General features: G+C 41.3%; 1 protein-coding gene across 3 annotated transcripts in view; it reads right to left on the bottom strand.

Annotated features, from left to right (window-relative positions):
* Positions 1–22,146, bottom strand: part of rad54l2 (RAD54 like 2) — a 128,232-nt gene that overhangs the window by 91,358 nt on the left and 14,728 nt on the right. The window contains exon 2 of one of the 3 annotated variants that reach the window (XM_060835757.1): positions 9,144–9,253. The exons of the other annotated variants lie outside the window; for them this stretch is intronic. The gene's annotated coding sequence lies outside the window, so the exon portion shown is untranslated. The remainder of the gene's footprint in view (positions 1–9,143; positions 9,254–22,146) is intronic. 3 annotated transcript variants of the gene reach the window in all.

The raw sequence follows: 22,146 nt of genomic DNA, 5'->3' as shown, positions 1-22,146 counted from the left end.
ATTTATAATAGAAATAGAGAATGCTGTAACTCAATGACTCAGGCTCTAACTGTTGGGAGAGAAACAGAGTTAACCTTGCATCAGAAGAAGAAGAATTGAGAGATATAACATACTTTGAACAAGTACTGAGACAGCCAAAGGGATGTGCGTGCGCAAACATGTCCGGGGGGGGGGGGTCGGGGGTGGGGTGGAAGACAAAGAGCCCTATAAAACAGCAGGCGTGTGATAAAGTAGAGGACAGAAGACATTAACAGACAACATTTACACTTTCTAGTTTTAACAAAGGGTCACTGGCCTTAAACATTAACATGATTGCAATTTCCTGGATCTTTTGATTTTATTTCAGATTTTCAGCAGTCACCATTTCTTCTCCACGACTGATCAGTTCAATTTGAAACGCTGAGTTTTTATGATACCACACATGTCTCAGAGTCAGGTTATAACTGATTTTTAAGATGACAGCAAAGAGATTAATAGCTGCAGTGGAGGATCTCTCTCACATACAGGCAAACAAAGAACATACAGAAAAAGACAAAGGTAGTACCACACCAAGAGAGAGACAGAAAAATACAAGTTTCCTTTTCCTGAGACCAGGAGCTCAGTGCAGTTTATATTAGATAGATAAAATAACAAGCATGAGTGAGGGGACATAATTGAGTTATGTAACAGCCTAGTACTAGGATTGGTCCCTCACTCAGCAGATGAAGACAGCATAGTAACACAATCAACCAATGAAAGCTAGTTTTAGCAAGAGCCACAGCGCTAGTAATACACAGCTGCCTGCAGATCCAATACTGCACTGCTTTAGGTAGCATTTATGATCTGACAATATAATTTAACTGTTGGTATGCAGGTCCATGTGTGTGTGTGTGTGTGTGTGTGTGTGTGCGCATATATTAATCAAACAATTACTTCAGAGTACAAGGCATTCCTTATCTATAAACACAAGTATCCTTGATCATTCTGAAAGCAGCTTGCATTCATTATTTGGAGTAAACAGTTCATTCAAATCAGTTCAGTCTGAATATTTTGAGAGACAATTGGTGCAGTGACTTAAAATGGTATTTCTTGACAATACCTTGGCTTGTTCCAAAATGATTACAGTAAGCCCACTTGTGTTAGAGAAGTACAATGAATTCTCAGTATAGAATCTGGTCATTCAACGCACCATGTCCACACTCATGCTTACGTTCCATGATTTCACTCCTAACGTTTCAATACTGTCTTAAAAAGCCAAAGACATGGATGGTTTTACATTTTTTTGGCAAGGGTAGCATAATTTTTATTTTTCTGCTTCAGTAAGCCAAATTCTTTTTGATACTTACATTTCCTTTGCACCTAACTACCGAGATTGAGGACTTCATGCAGGACTGATTAGTACTAAAATCTAACCAGGGTGGCACAGGGGCTCAGTGGCTGGCACTGCTGCCTCACAGGGACCCTGGTTCAATTCCAGCCTCGGGTAACTGTGTGTGGAGTTTGCACATTCTCCCCGTGTCTATGTGGGTTTCCTCTGGGTGCTCCGGTTTCCTCCCACAGTCCAAAGATGTGCAGGTTAGGTGAATTGGTCATGCTAAATTACCCATAGTTTTAGGTACATTAGTTAGGGGGGAATGGGTCTGGGTGGGTTACTCTGCGGAGGGTCTATATGGACTAGTTGGACCGAAGGGCCTGTTTCCACACTGTAGGGAATCTAATCAGTCTCACTCCACTACTTTCTCCTCTCACTCTTGCAATTTTTTATTCTCAAGGAACAGAGTAGACTATACAATCTGTCAAGTTCCTCCTCCGTTAATGGTGATCGTGGCTCAGCTCAGCTTTGACTCCACTTTCCTGCCTGATTTCCTTGATTCTCCGACACAAAGATTTTCTCTTCCAGTCAACAATGGAATATCCACATACTTGGAAGTAGATATCCAACTCAGTGTGAAATGACTGACCCCTAATCCCAAGGCTTGACCCTTGAGAATAGAATCCCAACAGTGTGGAAACAGGCCATTTGGCCCACAAGTCCATATTGACCCTCCGAACAGCAACCCACCACTACCCTATTATTCTACATTGACCCCTGACTAATGCACCTAACTTACACATCCCTGAACACTATGGGCAATTTAGCATGGCCAATTCACCTAACCTGCACATCTTTCGATTGTGGGAGGAAACTGGAGCACCCGGAGAAAACCCACTCAGACACAGTGAGAACATGCAAACTCTGCAGAGGCAGTCGCCTGAGGCTGGAATCAAATCTGGGACCCTGGTGCTATGAGGCAACAGTGCTAACCACTGAGCCACCAGGCTGCCACTTGGTTCAAGATTCTGCAGGAAGTAAAACAATGGCTCAGTGTCAGCCCGGTCAAGCCCCTTCAAACGTGATATTAAGATTGTAAATATGGTTCCGCCTCAGATCACTTGCCACGGAGAATTCAGTTGATTAGATAATAGACTTTGTAGTGAAGACTTAAGTTGATGATTCATTCTTCCCAATATTTCACAGGAGGAAATTTCTGCACCAGTAGTGGATATGATTCATGATGCCTGAACAGTTTAAGGATGGTGAACAAGTTGGGAGAGAGGCAGCAAAGTGGAATGTAACAATACAAATGTAGAAGTTAGCAGTGCTGTTTTTGGAAGATGTCCCTGTCCAGCAACACAGCTAGCTAAGGATAAATACCTTGGTGGGGGGGGGAGCTGGGGAGGAGGAAGATACAAGTGGGATTGGTGAGCAAGCAGAACAGAAGCTATACCTGGCGATTCTCAGTCTGAACGGCAAGGTATCATTTTGTCCTCAGGTTCTCAGTTCTATTTCCATTGGAAAGTTTTTAAGCATTCACTTGATCAAAACCACCCCCCCCCCCCATTTGATTTTGAACTCCTGCGTTACATCTGCCATAACCTCCCCGTTCCAAGAAGAACCATTTTAAAAGACTGTTTTTCAGTAGTTCCACAAGGAAAATGGACATTAGAACCACAGGCCAACCTGGCTTCAACTTCAAAGGCTAGTGAAGGAAATCCATCAGTTTACACCTCTGCCATGCTAGCTCTTAGAAGTAGTCTCATTCCTTTAAATATTTAGATTATTCAGCACCAATTCTTTGTAAACCTCTGATAATGCCACAGAGCATTACATTTTGGTCACTTAAGAAAAGATGCAAGAGTCCTTCACAGGGAGCAGAGGAGATTTATCAAGGTTGGGATGAGTGATTAGGTTAGGTTACATAAGCTAGAATTGCTCCCTTTGAAACAAATAAATTGAAGGATGATTTCAGAGAGATGTGGAAGTTAATGACAGGTTTTGAATAAGGTATGATTGCAAAAGGACAAGAAGAGATAAATTTAAGGATTTGAACAACAGATAGAAAGGAGGATGATGGGAAGAAATTCTCTCATATAGCAAGTAGTAATGACCTCACACTCTCTGCTTACAAAGGGTGATAGTGGAAATGCACGATGATTTTAAAAGGAAATTGGATGGGCCATGGTAGGAAATAAACTGGCAGGGTAACTAACTAGATTACCGAATTCTGGCATGAACTCAATGGGCTGAATGGTTTCCATCTGTGCCACAGCCATACAATATCAAAGCAATAAAGAACATTGCTTCACAAACATTAGTTTAACAATGCATCTGTTCTCACAATATGTAACATTATTCTCTGAATTTAAAATATCCAGACAATTAACTGTGGGAGGATCCATTTTATGGTGGTGACTCTATTAATTCAGACAACCTTGCTCTGCTTAACTGCTCAGCCGCACGCAATAAATGCATAGCAGTGTGCACAAGATGTTATCGGACTACTAACATCCAACATTTCTAATGATTTGACAAAGCAAGACTGTCTTACGTAGTGCATTCAGGATTTTAGCTTCGTCTAAAATATTTTGTTTACCTGACTCAAGTTTTTGCTCCACTTGCATGTATGCTGTCCCTACATCACCATAACCTAATTATATGGAAACCAGCGGAGAACCTGCACAGTTACCGCCTTTGCTGTTTGAATTCGTGTATCGCTGGACATCGGAGTGCATCTGGGAAAATTAACGAAGTGAAATTCACTACTAATCTTGGAGGAACTGAACAGTGAAATTCACAACTAATCTTGGAGGAACTGTTGGGCGAAGTTCACAGCACAGAATCAGAAAAGTTAATTGTAGTTTTAAGTCTGCCCAAGAGAAAGGCTGCAGTATTGAGTATAGTGGATTCTTTCTTGATTATATGTTTTTGGAGATAAGTCTCTTGATTAAACTTAAAATATAAGCCATAGCTATTAATTTAACCTGGGGCAGTATTTTTAGAAGAATAAGACGGTGTTATTTTCAGGGACTGTAGATTGTGAAGGAGCATAAATGGCCTTTGCAGTGATATGTACTTCTTGTCAGATGTGGGAGTTTAAAGAAAGTTTAAGGGTTACTGTGGATTATATCTGCCATAAATGCTGTTGGATGAGAATCTTATCAGATCGAGTGGATCGGTTGGAGTGACAGACAGAAGCGATGAGGAATTTGCAACAGCAACAGTATGTGATGGATGGCAGATATAGGAAGAGGGGAAAGTCTCAGTTACAGTCACATAGATGGGTTGACTCCAGGGAGGGCAAGAGAGGTAGGTAGGTAGCTAGTGCAGGAGTCTTTTGTGGATATACCCATTTCAAACAGGTATGCTGTTTTGGAAAATATAGGGGGTGATGGATTCTCAGGGGAACGTAGCACGAACAGGCAAGTTTCTGGTGTTGAGACTGGCTCTAATGCAACCAGGGGTACGTCGGCTTCCAAGAGATCAATTGTGTTAGCGGATTCTGTAGTCGGATTTTCAGAAATTTCTGTGGCCAGCAGAGAAAAAGCAGAATCGTGTATTGTTTCCCTGGTGCCAGGATCAAGGATGTCTCAGAGAGGGTGCAGAATGTTCTCACGGGGGAGAGGGGCTAGCAGGAGGTCATTGTCCACATTGGAACCAACGACATTGGAAGGGAAAAGGTTGAGACTCTAAAGGGAGATTACAGAGAGTTACGCAGAAATTTAAAAAGGAGGTCCTCAAGGGTAGTAATATCTGGATTACTCCCAGTGCTATGAGCTAGTGAGGGCAGAAATAGGAGGATAGAGCAGATGAATGCGTGGCTGAGGAGCTGGTATATGGGAGAAGGATTCACATTTTTGGATCATTGGAATCTCTTTTGGGGTAGAAGTGACCTGTACAAGGAGGACAGATTGCACCTAAATTGGAAGGGGACTAATATACTGGCAGGGAAATTTGCCAGAACTGCTTGGGTGGATTTAAACTAGTAAGGTTAGGGGTGGGGGACCCAGGGAGATAGTGAGGAAAGAGATCGATCTGAGACGGGTACAGCTGAGAACAGAAGTGAGTCAAACAGTCAGGGCAGGCAGGGACAAGGTAGGACTAATAAATTAAACTGCATTTATTTAAATGCAAGGGGCCTAACAGGGAAGGCAGATGAACTCAGGGCATGGTTAGGAACATGGGACTGGGATATCATTGCAATTACAGAAACATGACTCAGAGATAGGCAAGGCTGGCAGCTTAACGTTCCAGGATAAAAATGCTACAGGAAGGATAGAAAGGGAGGAAAGAGGATAGCATTACAACTGAGAAATAAGAAAGGGATGATCACCTTATTGGGATTGTATTATAGAACCTCCCAATAGTCAGAGGGAAATTGAGAAACAAACTTGTAAGAGATCTCAGCTATCTGTAAGAATAATAGGGTGGTTATGGTAGGGGATTTTAACTTCCCAAACATTGACTGGGACTGCCATAGTGTCAAAGGTTAAGAAGGAGAGGAATTTGTTAAGTGTGTACAAGACAATTTTCTGATTTAGTATGTGGATGTACCTATTAGGAAAGATGCAAAACTTGACCTACTCTTGGGAAGTAATGCAGGGCAGGTGACTGAGTGTCAGTGAGGGAGCACTTTGGGGCCAGTGACCATAATTCTATTCCTTTTAAAAAACTGATGGAAAAGGATAGACCAGATCTAAATGTTGAAGTTCTAAATTGGAGAAAGGCCAATTTTGACGGTATTAGGCAAGAACTTTGAAACGCTGATTGGAGGCAAATGTTCGCAGGTAAAGGGACGGCTGGAAAATGGGAAGCCTTCAGAAACGAAATAACAAGAATCCAGAGAAAGCATATTCCTGTCAGGGTGAGAAGGAAGTCTGGTAGGTGTAGGGAATGCTGGATGACTAAAAAAATTCAGGGTTTGGTTAAGAAAAAGAAGGAAGCATATGTCACGTATAGACAGGATAGATCGAATGAATCCTTAGAAGAGTGTAAAGAAAGTAGGAATATACTTAAGAGGGAAATCAGGGACATGAGAGATAGCTTTGGCAAATACAATTAAGGAGAATCCAAAGGGTTTTTACAAATATATTAAGGACAAAAGGGTAACTAGGGAGAGAACAGGGCCCCTCAAAGATCAACAAGGCGGCCTTTGTGTGGGGCCACAGAAAATGGGAGCGATACTAAGTTAATATTTTGCATCAGTATTTACTGTGGAAAAGGATAGGGAAGATATAGACTGTAGGGAAATAGATGGTGACGTCTTGCAAAATGTCCAGATTACAGAGGAGGAAGTGCTGGATGCCTTGAAATGGTTTAAGGTGAATAAATCCCCAGAATCTGATCAGGTGTACCTGAGAACTCTGTGGGAAGCTAGAGAAGTGATTGCTGGGCCTCTTGCTGAGATATTTGTATCATCGATAGTCACAGGTGAGATGCTGGAGGACTGGAGGTTGTCAAACGCGGTGCCACTGTTTTAAGAAGGGCGGTTTAAAGACAATCCAGGGAACTATAGACCGGTGAGCCTGACCTCAGTGGTGGGCAAGTTGTTGGAGGGAATCCTGAGGGACAGGATGTATACGTATTTGGAAAGGCAAGGACTGATTCGGGATAGTCAACATGGATTTGTGCGGGAAATCATGTCTCACAAACTTGATTGAGTTTTTTGAAGTAACAAAGATGATTGATGAGGGCAGAGCAGTAGATGTGATCTATATGGACTTCAGTAAGGCGTTTGACAAGGTTGCCCATGGGAGACTGATTAGCAAGGTTAGACCTCATGGAATACAGGGAGAACTAGCCATTTGGATTCAGAACTGGCTCAAAGGTCGAAGATAGAGAGTGGTGTTGGAGGGTTGTTTGTCAGACTGGAGGCCTGTGACCAGTGGAGTGCCACAAGGATCAGTGCTACTAAGTTTGCAGATGACACCAAAATTGGAGGTGTAGTGGACAGCGAAGAGGGTTACCTCAGATTACAACAGGATCTGGACCAGATGGGCCAATATGCTGAGAACTGGCAGATGGAGTTTAATTCAGATAAATGCGAGGTGCTGCAATTTGGGAAAGCAAATCAGAGCAGGACGTATACACTTAATGGTAAGGTCCTAGGGAGTGTTGCTGAACAAAGAGATCTTGGAGTGCAGGTTCAGAGCTCCTTGAAAGTGGAGTCGCAGGTAGATAGGATAGTGAAGGCGGCGTTTGGTATGCTTTCCTTTATTGTTCAGAGTATTGAGTTCAGGAGTTGGGAGGTCATGTTGCGGCTGTACAGGATGTTGATTAGGCCACTGTTGGAATATTGCGTGCAACTCTGCTCTCCTTCCTATTGGAAAGATGTTGTGAAACTTGAAAGGGTTCAGAAAAGATTTACAAGGATGTTGCCAGGGTTGGAGAATCTGATCTATAGGGAGAGACTGAACAGGCTGGGGTTGTTTTCCCTGGAGTGTCGGAAACTGAGGAGTGACCTTATAGAGGTTTACAAAATTATGAGGGGCATTGATAGGATAAATAGACGAAGTCTTTTCCCTGGGGTCGGGGAGTCCAGAACTAGAGGGCATAGGTTTAGGGTGAGAGGGGAAAGATATAGAAGACATAAGGGAAAACGCTTTCATGCAGAGGGTGGTACACGTATGGAATGAGTTGCCAGAGGATGTGGTGGAGGCTGGTATAATTGCAACATTTAAGAGGCATTTAAATGGGTCTTTGAATAGGAAGGATTTGGAGGGATATGGGCCGGGTGTTGGCAGGTGGGACTAGATTGGGTTGGGATATCTGGTCGGCATGAATGGGTTGGACAGAAGGGTCTGTTTCCATGCTGTACATCTCAATGACTAAATTATCATACATTTACCCTTATTATAAGACATTCCTCTGGACCAAATCAATTCCTACGCACTGCTAATATATGGAATTTTTCTGAACCAACCTAGTACGGATGCAGAGGCAGCATCAAAAAGTTATTTGCCAAATATTTCAAAAGGGAAAAAAAAATCACAACTGCCAGAAGAATGGAGATTAAAACTGACTGGATAGCTCTTTTGAACAGCTACCGTCAACACAAAGGGCTAAATAGGCTCCTCTTGTTTCGTGAAATTTTAGATCACTCACACATGCAACCAAGTGGCACATTTCACTCCATCCTTTCGCCCTTCTCTTAACTAGTTGGGACTCTTGGTCTTCCCTGACAAATAGAACTTGTGCATCTCATAAAAGATCTCATGTCATCAAGTTCTTCTTAAATAAGTAACTTAGTGCTTTTCATCAGCCCCAAGCGCTTCAGAGGGGGACAGCCCACAATCGCGGTGAACAGATTGAAAACGAGAACACATACTGAATGGCAAAACTGCAAAACAAGGGCTTAACAAACAAACAAAGGTTCAACATAGCGGATTCCAATTCTGGTGAAAGTTCACATTAACTTTTCCCATTTCACAGACACCTGACTTGAATATGTTGAGGGTTCCTGTTTTATTTAAAATTCAACAGATATTGCTCAACTCAGGTCTAACATCAATTCAACAGTCAATGGCAACTAATTATATTTAAATGCTGAAGGAGAAGATTAGGACAACATAATATCCAGCAATGCATAAAGGTTAAAATCAATGACATGTGCCCGTCCCCTAATTTTGACCTGTTTCTAGCTAAGAAACTGCTCTAATTGCGTACACACGATGTTTTATTCAGCACATCTTTGATTCAATTATCAATCATCAACTTTGCATTGCTCTGGGTCAATGGCACCAAGACAGAACTGCAAAGTTTCTTCTGTTTGTGGTGGAATAGATATTTTTAAATCTGGCAGAGTAGGCAGCATCCAGGCTTCTCAGCCCAAGGGTCATCCATCCACCTGCTTTTTCTTTTCCTTTCTCATTCTTCCTCGAGAGCGTCTCATTATAAGGGTAAATGTATAATCATTTAGTCCACTGGTTTCCATATGGTGGTGTAGGGACTGCATACCTGCAAGTGGAGCAAAAACTTGAATCAGGTAAACAAGTGTATTTTTCTTAAAGAAAAGAAAATTTACCCTGGAGAGCCTGAGGGCTAGAATGCAGCAGACCAGAGGCATGGAACAGAGTGGGACAGTCAGCAGACTGGAGACCCAGAGCGGGGACAGTTATTGGACTAGAGACCAGTGCAGGTGGTCAGTGGCTTGCAAGCCTGGTCAGACCACATGTGAAAGCTCCCTGCATTGATCTACTGCACTGTAATATTTATCTGACTGTAATGTTTATCCTTTTAACTTTATTTCTTATTTTACTAACTTATACTATGAATCATGTTAAGGTAATCTAACTTTTTTTTAAAATGAGATTTGCACCTAGGTACTTTGATGTCTAAGATGGCTCCATGAGGGGCAACACGTGAACTTTTCACTGCGCTCCCGTACTTGAGTACGTGACAATAAACCTAATTCTCATTCTAAATTCTACATTTTACAACACACTTCTCAGCCAGGGGAACCTGAACCCATGCTTTCTGCCCCAGAAGTAGGGAGACTACCATTACAAAACAGCCCTTCTTTGTGGTTTAAAGGAGAAACAGTTTCCACAGTCAGTCAGGTCAGCAAACAAAGAACACATTTAACTGCCAAGTTAAAGTCCAAAAAGGAATGGGAGGAAAAATTGATTTTACACTGTAAGTTCTGATACTGTGGAACAGACTGAAAAACCACTAGAGGCAGCTTCAACAGTAATTTACAGAAATTAAACTGGACTTGGATGTATAAGGAATAACATTTGCAGGGCTCAGGAGATTGAGCAGGGGAAATAGAACTGGAAAAGTCATCACAAAGGTCTGAATAACTTCCTTCAGTGCTATTCTAATCATTAAACCTATGATTAATTCCATTCATTAAACAATGCAATTATTTTCAAGAACATTTGGAGGTGGAGTAGCTGCCATGCCTCCAAATAAAAAAATCTGACAGCCCAAGGATTTAGTTAAATGAATATAATGTAAGTTCATTGTTCATGACGGTCATGATACTTCTACTGAACTGCTTAATGTAGGTCAATGAGAAATGCCTCCAAACCAGAGACTACAGCCAAAAACAAACTAAGTCAGACACAACTCCCAAAACGTTCTGATAAAAAGTCACTTACATGAAACATTTACTCTTTCCCTCTCCACAGATGCCACCTGACCCAACAGTATTTTCAGCATTTCCTGTTTTATCAAAAGTCTGGTTCACTAACCACAACAGAAATATTGAGAACCAAAAGATGTATTTGTACTGTGTTTTTCTGCTAATCAGGAAAGATTAGATTAGATTCCCTACAGACGCTTCAGCCCAACAAGTCCACACTGACCCTCTGAAGAATAACCAACCCAGACCCCTACCCTATTATTGCAAAATAATTCGACTTCTTGGGATTGACACGTTCAAGAATTGATATGTTCATAATCTCAAAGAACAGGAGTTCAAAAGGAGTTGGTGTCACAGGACAATCTGTAACAGAAAAATAAACAAGTGGCACCATATTAATTAGTAAGAACATGCAATTCAGATTGATGCTTCTGTTAATTAGCATTTCCAAACAACACTCTCTTAAATTGACAACCTTGTGATAAATTCCTTTCTTAGGTCAGTCTTTAGTGAATCATTGCAATGATTAATAGGAACATTATGTGAAGGCAGTTTGGACAGCATTGAACCCAATTCCTTGGCTCACAGTAAAATCAAACTGACCCTGAACTTCGTTGTAGATGCTATTAGGTTGCCTAGTGAGAAATGGAAATGTCACAACGTGCAGTAGAGAATGCACTGAGCTTCATGTGACGTCTAACAATGTTGACTAACCTTATGTGCTAAATGCAGATACAGAACACATATCATACCCTATACTGTAGCACCAAAACATCTAATTCAAACACAAATTCAGCAATAAAAAAGGAACAGTTAACTTTGGTAGCAGGACCCTGCCGAATACAACATCAGTATGCATGCAAAACAGTGACAGTAAAACAGCAACAAATTTATTCTGTGATGAAAGTCAAATCTCCCCACTGATGATTACATAACCCAATCACCTGCCAATGAGCTTTAAAGTCTTAATTCTGTACTTGTCTCATCTTTTGCCAAAATCAACTGCACAGGTCAGAAACCTGAAGTGACAGCATGTCCAGACTCAGTGGTTCCATGTCCTCTGCACACTTTGAGCAGAGATTTTGAGAAGCAGTTCATTACATAAGCTGTTTATAAGTTATCTAGAAATCCTCAGTTCCTCCCACAACCAATTCCCACAGGAAAATCTGTTTGGATCATCTGTGCCAAATTAAACTGCCTCAAAACATTCGTGAGACTCTGAAACCCTCTAGGTCTGGCAGCTCCACTTGACAGCTCTGCAGAGAAGCAGTAGGAAGCAATTTGTACAACTTCACTGTTGCATCGCCCTACAAATGATTAAAATATGAAGACACTGTGATTACATTATGAAAGTGAAATCCCATTAACATCAATAGTATGTACTTCTGCGCCTATAACACTAATGTACTGTCTACATTTGCATTTCATTGAGTTATGCTATTTCATAAATAGTTATCATATCAGTGTCAGAAACAAAGATCCCACATAACACATTCAGTTAAGATTCCTCACAATTTACGATGAAATAAATACTGTTTTTCTTTCTCTTTAATTGAGAATTTCTATTGTCCATTGTTGAACATGTTGAAATCCAGCCAGTAAATTCCAATCTCCCAGAAAAGTGGAAACTAATGCATAACAAGGAAACATAATAACAAACGCCAACAAGTCAGCCGAAATTATAAAGGGAAAGGTCAAGTTAACAGATTTGACAAAATAAAGGGTAGTAGTAGAATACAACAGGTCAATGACAAGTAGGAAGCAGACAAAAAAAAGTATGAATAGACAAACATTATCTCAGCACATGAAAAGTTACTGGAGCCTATTCGAAGGAAAGGTCCATGGGGATTGGGTCATTACTTTGTTGAATGGTTCCATTCCATCTAGAATGAACCTGATCTCCTTGTTGGGTATAGCCTCAAATGCTTATCGCCCTCAATTATTCAGCCTCTTACAAATAGCCCAAATTTCATCAGTCTTCTGTGCATGCTGCAACCCGCTAGTTCACACATCGGCTCAGGATCTTAGTCAAGTCTCCCATCTTCCAACATGTTTCATGCACTTAAGTCTCCACTACAGGATTATTTATTTTGTGTTTTATTACCTGGATGAGAAAAATGCCAGATGGTTCTAAAGAAATTTAATTATTTCCAGAGAGACAACAGTCAGCTAAACTCCTGCACATCAGCTGTTGCTGCTTTGTCCTAAAAAAGGTCACAATTCCTTGCATTCAGTTCTGACACTGGGACAACATTGGACCACAAATCCATGTTTAATTCCTCCACAATGTTACAAGGCAATTCAATAAAAATGTTCAAACTTAGCAGGGATTTTTACAGTTCCAGGGAGGCACTGCTTTTACAAGTGGCTAGATTAGTAACGAGGGGACAAAGATTTAAGGTAAGTGGAAGAATCATTCAGGGTATATGGATGAAGGTGCAGAGTGGTGGAAAAAGAACATTTTTTAAAAGATAGCGAGGTACACTGATTTGTACAGCATTACCTGCAAGGATGGGAAAGCAGACTGAAGAATACTTTTCAAAATGTAGGAAACAGGGAAAAAGACAAAGGGGATTGCTCAGTTTCAGAATCGACAGGCATAAAATTCATTAAATGACCTCTTCCTAAACTACATTATACCATAATTTATGTCAGCAGACTGTGTACAAAACCAGCCTTTTCTACTTTGATTTCAAATTTCAAGTGATTATTTTTCTTTTTATCTGAAAACAGCAGAACATGACCTAACTGAATGATGAACTATTTTTGAGGGACCGATCAGTATAATCCTGTTCCTGTCTTCCTAATGCATTGAACTGTCACAATCCTATATGCATTAGGAAACCCTGTATGGCATTGCTCATTGGCAGTATAAAGGCAGGAGAACAGCCAAGCCAGCAAGTGGGGAGGCGATGGCCTAGTGGTATTATCACTGGACTTTTAACCACAGACCCAGCTAATGTTCTGGGGACTCTGATTCAAATCCAGCCATGGCAGGTGGTGAAATTTGAATTCAATAATCTGGAATTAACAGTCTAATGATGACCATGAATCCATTGTTGATAAAAGCCCATCTGGTTCACTAATGCTTTAGGGAAGGTAAAGATAGCAGTTTCCTTACCTGGCCTACACGAATCTCTAGACCCATAGCAATGTGGATAACACTTAAGTGTCTTCTGGGCAATTAGGGATGGGCAATAAATGCCATCTGGCCAACAATGCCCTCACCCAGTGAATGAATAAAGAAAAAAGCCAAGCTGCTAACAAACAGCGTCCTCTTTAAGGACTGCAACAAAAGGAAAATACAAGTTGCAATCATTCAGGCATTCGTAATTGTGAACCCAAAGAATGCATTATGAAATCTAAACCTTTCCCCTTTCCACGTTCTTTAGCTTCTTTAATAATGTGAGCTTCAGTTTGCAATGGGTACAGACCCTACAAAGCATTCCACTTGCTGCCCGACACACTTCAGTGTCAAAAAACTCAGCAACTCGAGAGAATGAACATATATCGAATTTGCCACTGTGCTGCTCATAGCAAGTCAAAGAACAATGTATTATAAGGACAAGGAAAAGATAGTACAGAAAATAGATAATGTTCTACTGAAGATAGCTAAACTGATGTTCAGCACAGACTAGATCAGTTTACAGGTAATTATGAGGGCATGAGAGAGAACTGACAAAAATAGACTGGAAGAGAGCCTAGCGGGGAAGACAGTACAGCAAAAATGGCAGGAGTTTGTGGATATAATTGAGGACACTTTACAGAGGTTCATCCCCAAGAAAAGAAAGATTATCCAGGGAGGGATTAGACAGCCATGGCTGACAAAGGAAGTCAGGAAATGTATTAAAGAAAAAGAGAGATCCTATAAAGTGGCCAAGAGCAGTGGGAAATCAGAAGTTTGGGAAGGCTACAAAAACAAACAGAGGATAACAAAGAGAGAAATAAGGAAGGAGAGGATCAAATATGAAGGTAGGCTAGCCAGTAATATTAGAAATGATAGTAAAAGTTTCTTTCAATACATAAGAAACAAACAACAGGCAAAAGTAGACATTGGGCCACTTCAAACTGATGCTGGAAGCCTAGTGATGGGAGATAAGGAAATAGCAGGAGAACTTAACAAGTACTTTGCGTCAGTTTTCACAGTGGAAGACATGAGTAATATCCCAACAATTAAAGGGAGTCAGGGGGCTGAGTTGAGTATGGTTGCCATTACACAAGAGAAAGTGTTAGAAAAGCTAAAAGGTCTTAAAATTGATAAATCTCCTGGCCTGATGGGATACATCCTAGAGTTCTGAGAGATTTCCTGGCTGAGGAAATAGCGGAGGCATTGGTTGAGATCTTTCAAAAGTCACTGAAGTCAGGGAAAGTCCAGGATGACTGGAAGATCGCTGTCTTGTTCAAGAAAGGATCAAGACAAAAGATGGAAAATTATAGGCCAATTAGCCTAACCTCGGTTGTTGGTAAAATTCTAGAATCCATCATTAAGGATGAGGTTTCTAAATTCTTGGAAGAGCAGAGTCTGATTAGAACAAGTCAACATGGATTTAGTAAGGGGAGGTCGTGTCTGACAAATCTGTTGGAATTCTTTGAAGAGGTGACAAGTAGATTAGACCAGGGAAACCCAGAAGATGTGGTCTATCTAGACTTCCAAAAGGCCTTTGATAAGGTGCCACACGGGCGGCTGCTGAGCAAGGTGAGGGCCCATGGTGTTCGAGGTGAGCTACTGGTATGGATTGAGGATTGGCTGTCTGACAGAAGGCAGAGAGGTGGGATAAAAGGTTCTTTTTCAGAATGGCAGCCAGTGACAAGCGGTGTCGCGCAGGGCTCAGTGTTGGGGCCGCAGCTGTTCGTATTATATATTAATGATCTGGATGAAGGGACTGGAGGCATTCTAGCGAAGTTTGCCGATGATACGAAATCAGGTGGACAGGCAGGTGGTACTGAGGAAGTGGGGAGGCTACAGAAGGATCTAGTCAGTTTGGGAGAGTGGTCCAGGAAATGGCTGATGGAATTCAAAGTGAGCAAATGCGAGGTCTTGCACTTTGGAAAAAAGAATAAAAGCGTAGACTACTTTCTAAACAGTGAGAAAATTCATAAAGCCAAAGTACAAAGGGATCTGGGAGTGCTAGTCGAGGATTCTCTAAAGGTAAACATGCAGGTTGAGTCCGTGATTAAGAAAGCAAATGTATTGTTGTCATTTATCTCAAGAGGGTTGGAATATAAAAGCACTGTTGAGCTACTGAGACTTTATAAAGCTCTGGTTAGGCCCCATTTGGAGTACTGTGTCCAGTTTTGGTCCCCACACCTCAGGAAGGACATACTGGCACTGAAGCGTGTCCAGCGGAGATTCACACGGATGATCCCTGGAATGGTAGGTCTAACATACGAGGAACGGCTAAGGATCCTGGGATTGTTTTCATTGGAGTTTCGAAGACTAAGGGGAGATTTAATAGAAACTTACAAGGTAATACATGGCTTGGAAAGGGTGGATGCAAGGAAATTGTTTCCGTTAGGCGAGGAGACTAGGACCCGTGGACACAGCCTTAGAATTAGAGGGGGTCAATTCGGAACAGAAATGTGGAGACATTTCTTCAGCCAGAGAGTGGTGGGCCTGTGGAATTCATTGCCGCAGAGTTCAGTGGAGGCCGGGACGCTAAATGTCTTCAAGGCAGAGATTGATAAATTCTTGATGTTACTAGGAATTAAGGGCTACGGGGAGAATGCGGGTAAGTGGAGTTGAAATGCCCATCAGCCATGATTGAATGGCAGAGTGGACTCGATGGGCCGAATGGCCTTACTTCCACACCTGTGTCTTATGGTCTTACAGTCTGTTAAATGTAAGCTGTGACCATGCATAACATCCTGCCATTGAGGGACAAAAGGGAAGGTCCGGGATAGGTTAGAGAACAAAAAAAATCCCCTTCAACATTCCAAAGGAATACTCAATCCATTCATCAGGCCCTTGCACACAATTGCAAGACACTGCCATTTTACCTCTATATCCTCACTATCCTAAAGCCCAAACACTCCATCCAGTGAAGCAGTGGATTACTTGTAATTCTATTTAGTATTCTATTTTGGCTGCTCGCTATGTGGTCTCCTCCAAATTGAGGAGGTCAAATGCAGACTGGGGTTGCTGTGCAAGGCACATCAAAATTCTGTTGTTTGCCATTTTGATTCACTACTCTGCTGTCATGCTCATTATTAGGATCCAGCGAAACTCAACATGGCAGATCAACAATACTTCATCTGCCTATTAAGCACTTCACAGCAATCTGGACTCAACAACTTTATGCCATGAACTCTGACCCAGATTTTTATTTTGGCTTTTCACCACATGACAGTCTGAATTTTGTTTTTCACATTCTGGTTTTTGTACAGAAATAATCATTCTTCTGTCACTCCATCTCATTGTGGACATTAGCTCTTTATCACAACCATAACCATTCTATTTGCCTTTTGTTCTTTGATACCTTTATCATTTATTTTTTCTTACATTTTCTCCTACTTCATACTTGTCCTTTTCTCCTTCCTTCCCTTCAACAGGAGGGAACCATCGTATTTATACTCTCCTTTGGTTCTGAAGACATATCCAATTTAAATGTTAGCTGATGCTCTCTCCCCAGCTGCTGCCAGACTTTGAGTATTTCCAGCACCTTCTGCTCATATTGCTTAATATTCAATGTCATGGTCATAGAATTATTCAGCACAGAAACAGGCCATTCGGTCCATGCCAACCATAATCCAAAATTAAACTAGTCCCACCTGCCTGCACTTGATTCATATCTCTCCAAACATTTCTTATTCATGTACTTGTCCAAATGTCTTTTAAACACTTAAGTTGTTCCCATATTCACCACTTTCTTGGAAGTTCATTCCATACACGAACCACACTGCGTAAAAGAATTTTACTTCATGTCTTTTTTAAAATCTTTCTCCTTTCACCTTGAAAATATAGCCCCAGTCTTGAAATCCTCCCCTCCACCAGGGAAAAGACACCTGTCATTCACCTTATCTCTTTATCCCTCTTGATTTTATAAACCTCAATAAGGTCACCCCTCGACCTCCTACATTCCAGTGAAAGCAGTCCCAGGCTAACCAACCTTTCCTTATAACTCTAATCCTCCATTCCCAGCAAAGCCCTGGTTAATCTCTTCTGAATCCTCTCCAGCTTAATAATATCCTTCCTATAACAGAGACACCAGAACTGGACACTATACCAGAAATGGCCTCACTAACATCCTGTACAACTTCAACATATCACCCAAATTCCTATACTCAAAAGTTTGAGCCATGGAGGCAAGCATGTTAGACCCCTTAACCACTGTCTACATGTGATGCCAACATTAAAGAATTATGTATCTGAATTCCCAGGTCTGTGTTCTGCATCACTATGCAAGATCCTTCTTTTAATTGTATAGGTCCTGTTCTTGTTTGTTTTATCAAAATGCACTAACATTCATCTATAGTTAACTCTGTTCGCTACTCTATAGCCCATTGACTCAATTGATCAAGAAACCTTTGCAATCTTAGATAATCTTCAGAATCCAATATCCCACCAATTTTGGTGTCATCTGCTAACTTAGATTCTCATCTAAGTCATGTATATAAATGACAGACAAAAGTGGATCCAGCACCAATCCCTGTGGAAAACCACTGGTCACAGGCCTCCAGTATGAAAAATAACCCTCCAACACCACTCTGTCTCCTGCCATTAGGCCAATTTTGTATCCAACTGGCAAGCTCATCCTGATCTAATTTTACTATTTGGCTACCATGCAGAACCTTGTTAAAGGCTTTAATAAAGTCCAAGAAAAGTGTCTACCGCTCTGCGCTCATCAATTGTCTTGGTTACTCCCTCAAAGAAATTTAATTTGACAAACACTATTTCCTCACACAAAACCATGCTGACTATCTCTAACCATTTTTTGCCTCTCAAAATGCAAATAAATCCTATCTTTCAGAATCACTTCCAACAACTTACCCACTTCAGTTGAGATACAAGTATCTGCAGTGTATCTTAGCTAAACAAAACACTCGTATTTAGTTAGCTTTATTAAATATAGTAAAATAGCTTACAGTACAGCACAGAAGCATTATAAAACAAATTGTATAATGAGCCTCTCAAGGTTTTTAGCAAGATAACCAAAGGATTAGTCAAAATGATTGGTTTTATGGTATATTTTAAAAAGAAGACAAAGCTAGAGGTATTTTAGGAAAGGAATTGCAATGGCTTAAAACCTCTGGAGCCAAAGGCATGCTTACATTGGTGGAATGTGCACAATTAGGGCAGTATAAGAAGCTTGAATTAGAGGAGCACAGAGACCTAAAAATAGAGGTGGTGATGGGGACACGATGGAGCGAACTCACGGAGGGACATTAAACAAGAATGAGAACTTAAAATTGAAGCATCGCTGGATCAGCCAATGTAGGTCAGGAAGCAAAGGTAAATGCAACTTGGTGGAATTTAAAATAAATCAGAGTTTTCATTCAGATTTATGAAGGGTTAAAAGATAGAAGCTGGGCAAGGGAGAATTAGATGCATCTAGAAGCTACAAGGTATGAAAAGTGAGATGAAGAGGAAAAAGGTTATAAGGATATAAGAAATGAGGCGGCTGCCATTCGGCCTATTGTTCTCCCATTCAAAAAGACCATGGTTGATATGCCCCTGGCCTCAATGTGGTCCTCTTTTGTACCATATCATAGCCCTCAATTCCCCAATATTTCAAAAAAATCTACCTCTTTACTTCCAATGATCCAGCCTCCACAACTCTGAGATACAGAACTCCAGACATTCACTGCTCTCTGGAAGAAATTCTCTCTCATCTCAGTTTTAAATGAGAGTACTCTCTAACTTTGTGCCCTAATTTGGGAGATCCCTCAATTTCCTTCTTCTCAATAATAACTCTGTCAAGCTCCCTCAATCTACATATATCTCCCACAGATTTATGTCCTCATCACAACATATCCATACATATACGACTGAGTCACCCACAAGTACATCACATTATAGTCATTCTTCCAAGTCATCAAGTACTAAATAATCATAAACAGTAATAAATAATTGAGACACTTGAACTGAGCTTTACAGCACTCCATTAGTCTTGTATTTCTAACGTGGAAATGACCCATTAAACCCGTCTGCCTTATGTTAACCAATCCTTAATCCATGCTCACTCATTGCCACTACTGTGAACAGTAATGTGACCTTGTGCAGTAACCGTTTATGTTGCACATTACTGAATGCCTTCTTAAAAATGCAAATACCACGCACATCCCAGTCTCTTTTCTCAACTAGGCTTGTTATCACCTCCAAGTCGTCTACCAAATTCATCAGAAATGATTTCCCTTTCACAAAATAATACTGAAGCTTTTCTAAATGTCCTACTTCTTCCTTAATAATGGACTCTAGTATTTTCCCAATGACAGATGTTAGGTTAGCTGATCTGCAGTTTCTCCCAGACCCTACACTGAATTCTAGAATACTGTGACCAATGTCTCCACTATCTGCGTAGCACTTCCTTTAAACCCCTTGGATGCAAGTACTAGGACCTGGCAAGTTGGTTGCCTACAACCCCAGGAGTTTGCCCAATAGTTTGCTCCTTGTGATAGAAACTGTTTCAAAATCTTTCCACGATTAGCATGTTGCTTCCCTGTTATCTTTGGGATATTTATAGTGTCCTATATCATAAATATCAATGCAAAATAATTGTTTAAAATTATGCATTTTCCAATTCCACATTATTCATTTCTGAATTGCATATTCTAAGGATCCCAACACCTGCTTTAGCTATTCTTTCTTACATACCCACAGAAGCTCTTGCTGTTTTGTCTTTATATGTCTTACCAACTTACTTTCATTATCAAGTTCACCATCTTTTTCCAGAGTTTTGGTCATCCACCGCTGATTGCTCAAGAAATTCCAATCCTCTGGTCTAATACTAGTATTTGCCACTTCATTTGCCTTAATCTTTGGATACTCACCTTCACCAACTTCGTTAACCACAGGTGGTTAATAGAGTCCTTCTTTTCCATTGGAATAAATTTCTGCTGAGTATAATGAAATCGCTGCTTAAATGTCTACCATTATGCAGCCACTGACCTTTCCCTCATGAATTACTGACCTTTCCCTCATGAAATAATGACCAGCTACCTTATCCCATTCCTGATGAGTTGCAGTGTCCACAGTCCAGATTCTAGCTCATCAATTCTGAGCCAAAGTACCTCACACATGCTACAGATATGATTATCATGGATTGTAATAAGGTCTACAAATTACAGCTGCAGGACATCACCTGCCCAGCCATCTCTATGCTACACAATTAATTTTGCTGTGAAATAAAGGTGAGTTTAACTGTACTCCTCAGCTGCAATAATAACTTGACATTTAAGCTACATGGCCAATCAAGACAGACACTTAAGACATGCTCACCAATCAGCTGTTTCCCATAGTATGGGTCCGACAGGTAGAAACAGATTGAAAGGGCTTTGGTGCTGGGAGGATCTGGGCAAGGGTGGACAGAGAGGGCAAGCTGTGATGATAAGGCAGGAGGTGAGTGTGAAAGGAGGAGAGGTGGTGGTTGAGGAGAATCCACTGAAGTGGAGAGTACGATGGTGCATGCCAATAGTATGAAGGGCCACCACAACAGCACTGAGGATAGAATACAAAAGTCTGAGGATAAAACATCACTTGCAGGACAGGTAAGTTATTAACTTTATTAACTGGGTGAGAGTTTACAAAAACGTTTAAGCTAAAATGTTATAGAACACAGGGTTCAGCCTCAATTGGAGTACTGCATTCAGTTTAGGGCAGCACTCTCGGAGAAGGATGTGAAGATATTAGAGAGAAGTGGATTCACAAGAATGAAGTCCTTCATCCCTGGGGCCAATTATGAAGACAGACTGAAGTTGGGATGTTCATCCTAAAACAATTGAGGCAAATATATGGTGTTCAAAATCATCAGGGTCTTAACAGAGTTGAGAAGCAAATGCTGCTTTCATTGGTGGAAGAACAGAGCAGCACCAACTGGAGGGCATTGTCAAAGAAGCAACAGAGACACAAGGCAAACAATTTCCACACAGTGAAGCAGTCAGGATCTGGAATGCACAGTCTCAGAATCTGGGAGGGTAGATTCAATTCAGGCCTGCAAGAGCAAACTGAATATTCTGAAAAGGAAAACGTGCAGGGCTACTTAAAGTCAAAGAGATGTACAGGAAGGAAACAGACCCTTCGGTCCAACCTCTCCATGCCAACCAGATATCCCAACCAATCTAGTCCCACCTGCCAGCACTTGGCCCATATCCCTCCAAAACCTTCCTACTCATATACCCAACCAAATGTCTTTTAAATGTTGCAATTGTACCAGCCTCCACCACATCCTCTGGCAGCTCATTCCATACACGTACCACCCTCTGTGTGAAAACGTTGCCCCTTAGGACTCTTTTGTATCTTTCCCCTCTCACCCTAAACCAATGGCACAGTGGTTAGCACTGCTGCCTCGCAGCGCCAGAGACCCGGGTTCAATTCCCGTCTCAGCTGACTGTCTGTGTGGAGTTTGCACGTTCTCCCAATGTCTGCGTGGGTTTCCTCCGGGTGCTCCGGTTTCCTCCCACAGTCCAAAGATGTGTGGGTCAGGTGAATTGGCCATGCTAAATTGCCCATAGTGTTAGGTGAAGTGGGGAATGGGTCTGGGTGGGTTGCGCTTCGGCGGGTCGGTGTGGACTTGTTGGGCCGAAGGGTCTGTTTTCACACTGTAAGTAA

The sequence above is a fragment of the Hemiscyllium ocellatum genome, chromosome 14 (assembly GCF_020745735.1).
Source record: "Hemiscyllium ocellatum isolate sHemOce1 chromosome 14, sHemOce1.pat.X.cur, whole genome shotgun sequence".
In the NCBI taxonomy this organism is placed as follows: domain Eukaryota; kingdom Metazoa; phylum Chordata; class Chondrichthyes; order Orectolobiformes; family Hemiscylliidae; genus Hemiscyllium; species Hemiscyllium ocellatum.
The sequence above is the reverse complement of the archived record's forward strand: the minus strand, read 5'-3'. Positions and strand labels throughout refer to the sequence as shown.